General features: G+C 36.4%; 1 protein-coding gene across 2 annotated transcripts in view; it reads left to right on the top strand.

Moving 5' to 3' along the window:
- The first annotated feature begins 5,421 nt into the window (after positions 1–5,421).
- The window catches only part of bach2b (BTB and CNC homology 1, basic leucine zipper transcription factor 2b), a 96,339-nt gene continuing 87,906 nt past the window's right edge, over positions 5,422–13,854 (top strand). The window contains exon 1 of one of the 2 annotated variants that reach the window (XM_084091057.1): positions 5,422–5,723. The gene's annotated coding sequence lies outside the window, so the exon portion shown is untranslated. The remainder of the gene's footprint in view (positions 5,724–13,854) is intronic. The other variant, XM_084091059.1, reaches the window with a different exon arrangement.

Here is a 13,854-nt window from a genome sequence, read left to right on the forward strand (position 1 = left end):
TTTATTCTGAAAAAAAGTCTTAAATTCAATGAAGGTAAACGTAAGTGACTGAAAGGTAATGTGACTGTGAGAGAAAGGGGGAGAGACAAAGTGCAACCAGCTATATTGTTGTGATCGCCTGTGTGTATGTGAGTGGGCGAAATGGTGTGGGTGGAAAGGTAATGGCTTTGAGCATGTGGAGTGATGAACATCTCCCCGCACAACACTGGAGCTTCAGACTCTGTTTCAAAACTGATGAGTCATCTCGCACACCCCGTTTGTTCGTTTTTAGTCAGACATGGCCCAGAGAGCGCACTGTAGCTGCTCACCTACAGAAATCTAATTAGAGAGTCTGGATGTACAGGATTTCAACCATTTAATCCAGCTAACAGGGGCTTTATCCACACAGACACTAGCAGACCACATGGGGAGACGATGATAGCCTGAGACTGCATTGCTTTATCCTCTTCAGCATTATGAGCTATTAACAGGATGCTAATTTATGCACTTATACATTCTCAAGGGCCTCTAACTTTTTTAAAGGAACATGTTTTCTGTGGAGAAGCTTTGATATTTTTAATCAATTTGAGATTGAGTGTACGATCCATAATTTCTACAGCTCGTAGGGTGTCAGCGGTATCACAACAACACCTTTGAACAGCAACAGTTTCACATGGCTCTGTGGTGAGGTGTTTTCAAGCTTTGTTTCCAGCACAGCGCAAATTCCTGTGGTTATTTGTGTGCTAAAGCATCAATTAATAGATACTTCTTGTATTTAGACGTATACATACTAAAGCACCTGAGTTAAGAGATTAACATTTTTTATGAACTGCACAAAGGATTTTTTTCAATGGCCAGGCCATTGTTCCTGTCTCTGCACTTCATTATAGTGTGCAAAGTTCTCTAATGTGCACAAATGGATTAGATCTCTTGTTACGCTGATCTTAGTGCACTCGTGTGCTGTAATTATTTTTAGAATGGCCATCTGTTATCTAATAAGGGTTTTTTTTGGTTTTTTTTAAAGTGCATGCATTTTGAAAGTATCCTGGAGAAAAAAACATTTTGAAATCAAGATTTTTCTTATGATTCATTGCTGATAAATCTAGTACAAATGCCATTTCCTTTTCCGTGCACTCTCATTTTTCACACAAACCTCAACACTGAGATAAATAAGTAAACACAATGCTGTTATTGTTTGACTGGTTGGTTTGCTCTCAGTACAAGATGTGGCTGATCAAGATACGCAGTGTCTAAAGCCAAGAACAAGAACAAAAATTGGTTTGGCTCTAGTTTGAACTCTAAAAGAACCTTTAAGCAACCACACACACACACACACTCGCATAAACACCCACTCTTGGCCTCGGCTGACAAATGAACAATAACAACCTGTCAAGCATGGAAGTTCTGTCTTTCATCTGAATGTCTGAAGATGTTCTGCAGAGTAACAATTTTCTGTCCAGAATTTTAAGAGACCCCTGCCAAAAGCGAAGCTTAAAGGATTACTCACTCTCATGTCGTTCAAAACCTCTGTCTTTCTTTTTTCAGAAATTTTAAATTATGTGCTGGTCATTCTTTTCCTTGCTGTCACAATGAATGGGGACGGAGGTTTGCGGTAACTGAAAGTAAGCTAAGCTGAGATAAAATGAAATCATTTATTTGATATAATTTCTGCTTTCCAGTGAAGCAGGTGCATCTTAAACGGCAAGAAAATTCAATTTGGCAATTAAATTTTTTAAATGGCAAATGCACATAACTAAAACTTAACTAAAATTGAAAGGAAAATATAAAATTACAAATAAAGCTAATTACTAAGCTAAACATTACTATATATAAACTATACTAAAATAACACTGCAGTATAAGTTAAACTCAAGGACCAGATCGAACAAAATCATACAGATCAGGTTTGTGAACTGGATTCCCTGAAAAGATCCCATTCAAAAAAAAGATTTTCTCACAAATCAGGCATTACTTCTCTCATGAACAGGCCAATAAGAGGTCAAAATATTGGATTGAATCTATTGTATAACTTCAGAAGTATAGTACAGTGCCTTTTTTGACTATAAAAAAAGAACAATCTCTTTTATTTATTGTTTTTCTCTCTCTCTCTCTTTAAGCCTGCACGTGAATGAAGTATATGTGAGAGTGTGGGTGAAAGTGTACGTCCTGTGTGCAGAGCTGTGCAGTGTTCTCAGGGGGGAAGTGTTACCTGTCCTGTAGGTAACCTGAGCTGTTGTTAATATCCGTGTTGTGAATGGCGGTTAGCCTGCTCCCCGAGGCTCTGCTGGGGAAGCAGCGATTGACGTAATCAAAGCGTTTGGCTTGAACTGCTTCGTTGGCCGGCCTCGGAGTTTACGTCTTTGCGCCTCTGTCGGGGCTTGCCTCGCACCTTAGCAAGCCAATATAGGGATGTCATTTGGCACCGTGTTGCTCTGCAGCGACCGCAAAGTCAATTAATCTTCTCCGAAATGAGTCATCAAGTGTGGCCGACTGTCGTGCATTCAACTGGTTCAGGGGGGCCTGTTTTGATTTTACACCAGTCCTTACTGTTATGACTCATACCTTTCGGCAGCTTGCGGGATTTGACATGTCGTCTGATATTGCGCTGTACCTCTGCGAACTTCAAGCAGAACAATAAAACCACTTATTTAGCCATTTTCATTTAGCAGGTCTTCCTGTACAGGGCTCTGATGATCTTTTCCCACACGCTATATAAAAAATACCTTTAAGCTCTTATACCAGGGGTGTCCAATCCTGCTCCTAGCAGAGCTAAATAAGATCTTTAGTATTATAAACTTCCCAGTAGGTTTTGTACGGATGGTACAATTCCGTAAAAATAAGGTAAATTGCAATGTGAAAAGTTTCCATATGATTGCATATTGCAAATGCTGAACTAAGATCAAAGAATCCTGAAAAAATGATCATGGTTTCCACAAAAATATTAGGCAGCACAATGTTTTCATTATTGTTTTGAGACTGGAGTAATGATGCTGAAAATTCTGCTTTGCCATCACAAGTATAAATTACGTTTTAAAATGTATTCAAAGAAAAATGTTATTTTAAATTGCATATGTATATGAACATGTGCTTTCTACCATATATATATATACATTTGCATGCATGCGTGTCAGTACTTGTCCACTATCTTGCTTGAGGAGGTTCAGAGAAATTCATTCTGCAGGCGCTCCATTTGAGCCTTAGATATGACACTGTGCTGAAGTGGTAATTGCAGAGGGGAAGATTTGGTGGTTTTTGTTTGTTTTAGCACCAGTGAGGGGCCACTTTCTCTCACTTGTAGGTTAGTTAGTTAAATAAATGGCCCCGTCCAAACTGCAAAGTCTACGTTATATCTTGCCTGTTCTCCATATACCTGTCTGTTTGTCCACTATAGAGCGATGGTGGGAATCAAAAGTCCCATGACTTTGATGGTCTGCCTTAAATCAGTCACTCAGTCAATCCGACGGCGCAGTGGGGCCCCTGGGAGAAGACCACAGGGAAAGGTCACAAAGTGCAGGAATGCTTCTTGAACTCCTTGGCACTTTCGTATGTGTACATTTAATCCTAAAATGTTTCTTGTGCAACAGTCAACACCATAAATGATTGAAGTGTTCTGATCCTTCAATAAAAAAGACTAATAGGAATGCTTTATATCTATGTAAGGTGCAGTGTGGAAGATTACTTTGCCCGGGAATCATACAATAACTTTAATATTATTAAGTTAAGTGCACTAGATGATGTTCTTATGGTGGAAGAAAAGGGTAACTTGATAAGTAAGTACACTTCATAGACAAAAGCTATATTCAGTTTGTTTGTTTGTTTTTTTTAATAACTTTCCATTTCTTTTCAAAATCAAGCAACTACTCAATTTCGTGTACGCTAAATTCCACATTGTGATGGCGAGCCCTGAATTATAAAATAAGAAAAACAAATGAACTGTCTGTGGCGGCTAGATAATTCATAATTACAGTACATGCATGCTCCCTAGGGGAAGGATTCTACATTAGAAATGAGAATATTTTCAGTTGAAGCGCTCTTGTACAAACAGTAGGTTGGTTTGGCACAAAGCTTGCTGGAATTATGTGCAGGTATAGGCTGTTTATACAAAGTCACTGATGCACAAAGTCATCTCAGCTCTCTAGTACTTGGATGTTTAAAACAATCAATGTAGCTTATTGTTATTATTGCATTAATAGTAACTATTATCTTTTTATACCAGTGTTTTGTATGTATTTTGTATGTTGGTTTAAAACACTTTTAACATTTTCATATTTTTTGCAATACAAATAACACAATGAAATCACACTGGCATAAATTAATTCAAGAGTCAACTAATGAAGGTAGATTTTAACTGAAAGGTTGAACTTCACAGGACAGGAGCATTTTTTATGAATATCAGGACAGGGCAAGTTGTCACATTTGCTTTGTCTTATAAATGTATTATTTGCTTTGCCTGAATTGTTTTGTTACTTTATTTATTTAAGACAATAACAGTGGAAATATTCACCTTTTTTTTCTTTTTTCTTTTTTTTTACCAACACTTGAAGATACATGTGCCTATATTTTAATTGACTTTCAAAAATAAACACTGAAAAATATTCACTTGTAAAAACAAATCTAACAAAAGTAAAACAAATAAAAATGTATTTAATAGACTAATTTGAAAGTCATAACATAGTAGTGACCTAGAGTGATGTTCGGCAAACTGACTTCACCCTTTATTCAAATTATAATAAATAAATTTGATTTTGTAAGCATATTGTATAGTTGTGCTTAGAGTCAGTTGTTTTATTTGTAACACAATGAAATATGTCAAATTGTACTGACATAATTTTTGGGCTGTCATAATAATAAATTATAAACGCATGCAAAAACAAGAGAAAACCAATGAAATATTAATAATAGTTAATGTATGCTTTTTCCTGTGAGCTTTTTTTCTTTTTTTTTTGCATAGTAAAATAAAACATGTAGCTGTAGTTAAGTTTACCCCCTTTTAAAATAATTTAAAAAAAATCTTTCAAAAATAATTTTAAGTGTGTGTGTGTGTGTGTGTATATATATATATATATATATATATATATATATATATACAACCATTTTTTTTGAATAAACTTTTTTGATAGGGCTATTACAAAAATAGAAAACACAATAAAAGCATGGCACAAAATTATGTTGCCTACCGCATGTCAGTTTCAGTCTGTATGTATTCTATATGAAAGTCTCTCAAGACGTGGGTCCCAGTCCTCGTCTGGGACCAGCCTGTACTCGTGAAATTGGCGTCGGAACACACATCGCTTTCCCCCGCTACTCTAATTCGCGAACCGCGGCAGCGCACATATTTGGAGTAAAGTGCCTTGCCACTGGAGGCAGCAACGCAATGCGCAGCGCAGCGCTGTTGTGAATGAGGGCTGGGATGACGTCAGTGCGCGAATGTCAACAATGTAGCGATTGAGAGTAGGCGTTTCATTCGAGTGTAACAAACAGAGGAGACGGAGCCGCACGCTGCAGAGATCACCACACACACACATTTACACACACGCGTTTTTATAAACACTTTTACAACCATAAACGTGATTTTTTTTTTCCCCTTAAAGAAAAATAATTATTGTAAGAGTGCACCGCAAAAACGTGATCTCCCTGCAGCCCGGGGACTTTAGGAGTCTGCAAGGAAGTCATCATGTGAGAGGAAAAAAATTGCTAAACGGACAAAAGGGCTGCATCACAAGGAAAAAAAAAACTAGGCTGAAGGTGAGTTGCATGATTATTATTATGTTTTTATCCATGCCTCCTGTGCGTTACATGTGGTTCATCTGTCGTAAATGGAAACGGAGAGGCAAACTTGTGTTTTTGAGTGGGCTGTTTCACAGTACTTGGAGGCTTTGTTTCACGCTATACAGGCAAATATCACAGAAAGGGAAAAAGCTAGACCGCATGCCTGCCAGGGTTTACTTCAGCTGAAAACACACTCCCGTTTTAACGTAGTTACCACATCCTGTTGTGCAGCAGTGACAATAGTTTGAGTGTGTTTGCTAGTAGTGGGATGCACTGCGATCCCGTGGGGAGGAGGAGGGGTCAGGCATGGCTTGTTTTCGCTTAAAGAAAAGAAGTTGTCACTCGGCCTTGACCGATCATAACAACGACGGAGACCCCCGGTGTAGATTCCCGCCTCCTTTCCTTCCCATGAATGGAGGAGTTGAGAATTAAAGTGTTTTTTTTTTTTGTTTTTTTTTATCGCAGTAGTTTAATAAATGTCGAAACGTTTAATATTCTTAACATGATTATGATGATTATTTATCTATTATTATCAGAATTACACACGAGGGTTTAATCTAGAGAGCAGGCGCTGCATATATCAGCTCATCTCTGTTTCAAAGAGCAATCGGCTAAAAAACACGGCTGGTTGGGAAATGTGCTTACTGCAGTGGGTTGTAAAAATGGGAAGCAAGCTGTCTTTGTTCTGCACATCTCTGATGTAAACCACAGCCATTGCATTACACACTCTGATTAATCCCCATAAAACCAGCAGCATATTTGCTGTGTAAGGGACGGCGAGCCTTATTTGGTTCAGCAACCAATGCAAACGTCTCGACTACCATTTAAAGGAACGAGGGAGCGTTTTCAGCGCGCGCACGCTGGAATGCTGGATCTCCGGTCTTCCCTCAATGATGATGAACAAACTCAACGAACTCACTCTATGATGCAGGTGTTTCGCATTATCACGTTATGTTCCGCCTTGAATAATATGACTAATTTAACGGACACCGGCAGAGGTGGATGTAATAAGCGCGAGCGCGCATTCGGGAATGCGATGTGATAATTACTCTTTTCTGCTATTGCAGAAAAATATCTGTAAAATAGATTTTTATTTTATGTGAATTGGTTAAGTTGTTATGAATGACTTGGCGGTTTTATTCGCAGGTTTAAATCACTAATTCCCACACATGGACACAAAAAGCCACTCAATAATAATAATAATAGGCATGAACCGGAAGGATGATTATGTGGTGGGACTCCTGGACAATAATAATGTAGGCTATATGTGAATATAAATATACAGACCTATATATTTTTCTTTTAGACATGATTCAGTTCATTTAATTAATTAATTCCCGGTTATTCAGTAAGTGAGTTGACAAGCGTCTGAATGAATCAATGTAATGAAGGCATTTGAAATGAGGTGATGCAGCAGTTTGAGCTGCGCGTGCATTCCTTTGTCTGCGGCGCTATTGAATCGTCCAGGATATTTTTCATTTGCCCACAGACTGAATTGGTCAACCGCCAACGTATCGTTAAGTAATTTTACATAGTTTTGAATGTTAAATTAATTTCACACTGTCCTAATAGCCTATTCATGCATTGCTTCTTTTTACACTTGTCCCTTTTATAAAACTGTTTACACTTGCGCCCTCCCCCTTCTGTTATAAGCCTTTAAGACAGACTGTAGCAAACCAACAAAACCCACCGTATATTGTCTTATTTTAAATAAAAAAATCAATATGATTTTAGGTTTGTAAATCGATTTGAATGTATAGAAACACGTGCATAATCTCGTGTTGTAGATATGAAGCATTGTCTCCCTGATGGAGATCACACAGATAGGCTACATTTGCCATCAGCAGATGCCTTAAAGAGATAGGCTAGTTTTATTTATTTATTTATTTTTCAAATAATGAGCATTCTGTCATCATTTATTCCAACCCTGTCCAACTTTCTTCCTTCCTTGGAACACAAAGGAGATGTTGGGCAATGACAGCCTCAGTCACTGTTCACTAACATTGCATCTTTTTGCATCATGCACTGAAAGTGAATGGTGACTAAAGCTGTCATTCTGCCTAACTCCTTTTGTGTTCCACGGAAAGTAGTCCTATGGGTTTTGAGTACAAGTAAATGATGCAAACTGAATATAATCTTAATAATTGTTACACATTTTTGTGTTGTGCTATAGGTCTGGTTTAAGGTAATTTACCTGAACTGTATAATAATAATAATAATCAGTTTATTAGATTTTTCCCCTAAACAAAAGTAATTGTGCTCTCTTTTAAAGTAGGGTTTTTCGTTTTTTTAGATTCCACAGACCCCCTAAATATGATCATCCTTGTGTCATTTTAAAAGGCAGCTATTGTATATATTTTCATACATAAAGCCCCCATTTATATTGTGAAAAATGTATATAAGGGGAAAATAATATATGGGAAATATTTAGGGTCTTTTACACAGTTTTTATTTTTTTGTCTACTAAAAATACTGCACATTTATTTATTTATTTATTTATTAAATCAATTTATTATTATTTTAATATCTTTTTATTTTGATGTATTTTAATGCATTTTAATTTGTTTATTTTCTCTCTGTATTATTATTTTTGCATTTTTTACAGTTTTTTTCTCCCCTAAACTTTTCCATGGACCCCAAGTACTCCCTTTCAACCCCCTCGGAGTCTCCTAAAGTTTGAAAACCCCTGTTTTAAAGTACTATACATAAAACTCCTCCTATGCCAAGCTATCTTGTTCAATTTGATCAGATATTTTCTTATAGGGAAAGAAAGGCCACTGTCAGCACTCATAATAAAATCATATTCTCAGGGAGGATGAGTCTGCAGTGCAGTTAATAGCTTTATTAAGATCCCCCTCCATTTCTGATATAAATCCACCCTCCGTTTGTTTTCTCTGCAAGTCATTCTCTCATGATTTGCTAATTTTGCTTTGCTCACAACTCATTAGATATTTAGAATTAGAATGAATTATTCATCAAATGCAAATTCCCTAAATTAATGATCTGTATTATTTGTAATGTATTCTTGTGATTTTATTCTTTCTTTAAAGAACATGACTGAATATACTCCATTCAAGATCAGTTTAACAGCAATGTTGGGTTTTTTTTTTTTTTTTTGTCCAGGCGTTCTCATGCTGATGATTCATAAACTGACAGGTTTAACAATAAATCTTCTAAAGAGCCTATCCCATTTTGGTTGAGTTTACGGATGGCATTGAATAACTGGAGTAGGAAAATAAATGGATATTTTACGTCGACCTCATTAATGCCTAATGATTGTTATTGGATTAAGTGTATTTTAAACACTCATGCATCATAGTACTTGAAAAAGCAGTGTTCTGGTACATTTGAGTTTTTACAAGTTTTAGCATTTCTTCTCTCCCGCCTGTTTGAATAAGCCCACCAGTAAAGCTCTTCGCAGAGAGTAAGAGCCTTGGGTATGAAAACATGTTCCCATAGCCGTCCCACGTCAGCACTAAGGCATGTTTGACCGAGTTCCAGCCTTTGAGAAGGAGAAAAAGAAAAAAAAGAGAGCGAGAGAGCAAGCTGAGCCATTTAAGTTCAGACGAGACTTTTTTTCTGTTCTCGCATGGCATTTTGGGTGGCAGTGAGTGATTGGCATCATCAGTCACTGTGCAGTGTGTCTATAATGGCACACAATCCCACAGACAGTAGAAGGAATCTCTCTGTGTTTGCCCTCATCAGTGTTTTTGCCAAGGCAAATCTCACTGGCTGTTACCACAGGCCAAATCCTGACTGGACCATTTTGCTCTAGGATTTTTGGGATTGCCGTGCCTGTGCGCTGTTACCTCATTCAGATTGTAAGTCATTTTGTCTGTGCACTTTGGCATCCACTTGCCCATCTTGTCATCCAATGCTCTTACATACAAATAAACTTATAAATGAAAAGATTGACAGGCTGCTCCACATCTGGCCTGAATTCAGCTCCAGTTAAAAACAACAAGCGCGAACGAGCAGGAAGTTTATGGGTGGAATAGTGGAAGCGTTCGACTCAATGGAAGCCCATAAAATCCACACCAGGAATTCCGTAACAGTCAACAGTCTCTCCGGCCCACAGCAGCGGGCAGAAAGAGAATTCCACTCGGAGCGCTGAATTAACACAATTACCGCCACGTTTGGATTATTGCTTTTTAAACTCCTTCTTTGCGGGAGTTCTGTTTTTATGCTGAATCGAGGGATTTATGTGTGTAGTTATTAATGGATGACGTGTCTGTAGGATTTTCTGGAGCGCAGCTTCTGTTTTGATACTGTCAGCCCATCTCGCACATAGTAAACCTCTCCAATTCTGCTCTCTATCTCATTGATTATCAGTTAGATGGAGATTGTCAATGTACCTTTTTAAAACTTTAGGGTTTTAGTAAGATTTTTTGGTCACACTTCAGTTTAGGGGCCAATTCTCACTATTAACTAATTATTAAGTACGACTTTTGCCTCAGTAAACTCCTAATTACTGCTTATTAATAGTTAGTAAGGTAGTTGTTTAGTTTAGGTATTGGATAGGATTAAGGGATGTAGAATATGGCATTTATATGTGCTTTATAAGTACTAATAAACATGCTGCAATATACATGCTAATAAGCAACTAGTTCACATTAGACCCTAAACTAAAGTGTTACTGGTTTTTTTTTATCATTCAAAACATCAAATTTATACTTTACCTTAGCAAGCATTAAAACGATCAAAAGTGAAAGTATATTTACAATAGATTTCTGTTTCAAATAAATGCTGTTCTTTCTATTCATCAACAAATCCTGAAATAAATGTATCGCAGTTTTAACAAAAATATTAAGCAGCACAACTGTTTTTAACATTGCTAATAATAAGAAATGTGTCTTGAGCAGCAAATCATCATATTAGAATGATTTCTGAAGGATCATGTGACACTGAAGACTGGAGTAAAAGTCTTCACAGGAATAAATTACAAAATATTTTAAAATAAAAAAAACTATTTTAAATTGTAATATTTCACAGTATTACTGTATTTTCTGTATTTTTGATTAAATAAATGCAGCCTTGGTGAGCATAAGTAGCAAAGTATTAAAAAAATCTTACTGATCCCAAACTTATATAAATGGTAGTGCAAGTTGTTCTAAGACTTAATAACATTTGTCATAATTTGTCAGTTTATCTTAAATTTAGATCCAAGTCATTATGAACTCCGTGTAGGAGTGTAGAAGCGATTTTACTGCCATTCTAATTTTGTCTAAGAAAAATTAAAACTAGCCGTACCTGTCTGAGTAACAGCGAGGGGCAGTTTCATGTGTGTTTTTTTTTTTGTAGATCAAGCTGATAAGTATCATAGTTTACTCAGCTGTCACTCTCATTTAGGAGAACATCATTTGCAGTCATTTGTTAGTTTTGCTGTTTCTTTGGCAGGTATTGAAACCGCAAAGTTCTTCAGCATTGTGAAACTGTTCAGTTTCAATTTACGACAAGTTTGGTTTCACCATTTGAGCACGTTGCCCTGCAAGTTTTAGATTCTTTATGTAAAGTACATGTTTAATAATATTTCTAATCAAAATTTGTACTCCATCCTGGCCAGAATTTTTTGAGCCAAGAAGGTTTAAATGCATCTTCCATATCATTTTCATCTTTAAAAATGAATTGGCAATTATTCTAGGCAAAGAAAAGCCTTTAAAACGCTGTGGCAGTTATCATGAGTCACACCTTCCTTCAGCAGATTATTTGCTTTAAACTGAATGTCTGAATGTGTTCATCTACCCATTCTTATGTCTCTTCAAACCGGTTTAATTTTTTTTTCCCATGAACATGGTGATCACTGACTTGGTTTAAAAAAAAAAAGATTTGTTTATCAAAAAATCCTGAATAATATGTATCAATAAAATACACGTTTCCTTAAAAATATTAAGTACCAAACAAGCATATTATAGTGATTTCTGAAGGATCAGTGACACTGAAAGATATTAAAATAAGTTATAATTATATTTCACAATATTACTGTTTTTACTGTGTTTTCAGTGAGCATAAGAGACTTATTTCCATATAAATATGTATTTTAGGTTGTGATTTGAACCCGTTTTGTACTTAAACTTGCACCCTCACATTTATTTAAAGAAGTACTGATTTTGTATTGCACAAAACAACCTATACAAGTATAAAGCTAAGTGCATCTCTTGGAGATTTCTGTGGATGATTTGTCCTGTGTGTGTGTGTGTTCTGTGGTTAAATTTAGATCTGTCATTCCTGTCAGAATATCCATGCCTGCAGCTGCTGTGTCACATGTGCACTGCAATTGGAGAACTACAGACCACTATATCACACTGTTTTCCATCTTTCAGACTTTCACTGCACTTTGCAGACTCATTCATGTAGCTGTTCTTTACTCTGCAGTCTGCAACTCATTCATTCTCACATTTCCCATGTGCCAGACATCTCTCTCCTCTCCTTATCTCCTCTGCATTCCTCTTAGAGTGGGAGTTTAACCAATAGAAACTATAGATCCAAGTAAGGCTGACTCAGTTTTTTCTGTCTTATCTCAATGTACAGTACAGCTTACGCTGTGCTGACTTGCTAACAATAGAATAGAGCGGTCCAACAGGTGGCTCACTATCATTAGAGCAGTTAGGTCCAACTGGTAGCCTTCAAAGATTCCAGATCATTGGAAGCATGTATGATCAGTAATAAAGACAGCAACCAGGCATATATTGAACAAGTCGACATCTATCGCATCATGACTTAACAGGAGGTGAAGAGGGAACATTACCCGCCAGTTTTTGCACACCACCCGAGTACTAAAATAAATGTGGTGAAAAGGAGTTGAGGGTGTTTTTTTTTGTAAGTTTGATGTATCTCAGATGTGCTTTTTACAAAACTGTTTGTGGAAATAAGCGGCGCGACTGTTACAATGACACATGCGTATTAATAATTAAACAAATCTTTTCACACAGTCATTTGTAATGACTGACAAATTATGTTAATTTAAATATTATATATTATTTTAGCACATATATGTAGCCTATAATATTGAGAATTTATATTTACATTTAATTGTAAATATTAAATGTATGTTTACATTTATATTTAAACACAGATTTTATATGTATGTATGAATGTACACCAAGGCTGCATTTATTATTATAAATAAAAAAAACCCAGTAATATTGGGAAATATTATTACAATTGAACACAACTGTTTTCTATTTGAATATATTTTAATTTGCTCAAGAAACATTTCTTATTGTTATCAATGTTAAAAACAGTTGTGTAACCATGATATTGTTTTTGTTAAATAAATAGAAAGTTCAAAATAACCGCATTTTTACTATATATATATATATATATATAATAGTGTAAGTTTTTAATCTCTCTTTTGATCAATTTAATACATCCTTGTGGAATAATAGTATTATTTAGTTTAATTGAATTAATAATAAATAGCATTAATTTTACTTTTTAAATCTTACTGAATCCAATTTTTTTAACGATAGTGTATTTGTATTATGTATTTAAAAGTATGTTTTTTGCATAATATTTAACATTGCAGAGTATTCCAAATGAACGCCAAGTTAACTTATCCTGTGTCCAGTATATGGAGGGATAAGTGTACAGTTGTAGGCACCATGGGAACTGGAAAGCAGCATATATGTAGTGTCACTGGATCTCTGTCTGCAACTCTCCCTCTCTTTCTCACTCTCTTAACTGTCCCAGCATTATTTATGCGCTGATGTGCTGCTGTCTGCAGAATTCTCCTGGACACCTTATCAATGCTTGGCTGCTCTGAAGCCTTAAGCGCTACCACTTCAGCGCTACTCTCTCCAGAAATGACAAACCGGCAATCAGTGACCCGAGTGAAGCAGGCAGGAGTGTCTTTACTGCCATGCAAACAGCCGGTCCAAGTGCTGCAGTGAATGTGGGCCAGGCATAGCCTCAGGCAATTACATACACGCACAGTGTATATATATATACATACACACATCCATCCATACATACTAACACACCCACACAAATTAAAATGGTTTCACACCACAATAGGACTAAGGAAACCTGTGAGGGAGGGCAGGGGTGTCACTGGCCTGTGTTGGGACGGATGAGTCATATGCATTGTGCTGTGTCAATATTGATGCTC

The sequence above is a fragment of the Abramis brama genome, assembly GCF_963993115.1.
Source record: "Abramis brama genome assembly, chromosome: 18".
NCBI classification, from domain to species: domain Eukaryota; kingdom Metazoa; phylum Chordata; class Actinopteri; order Cypriniformes; family Leuciscidae; genus Abramis; species Abramis brama.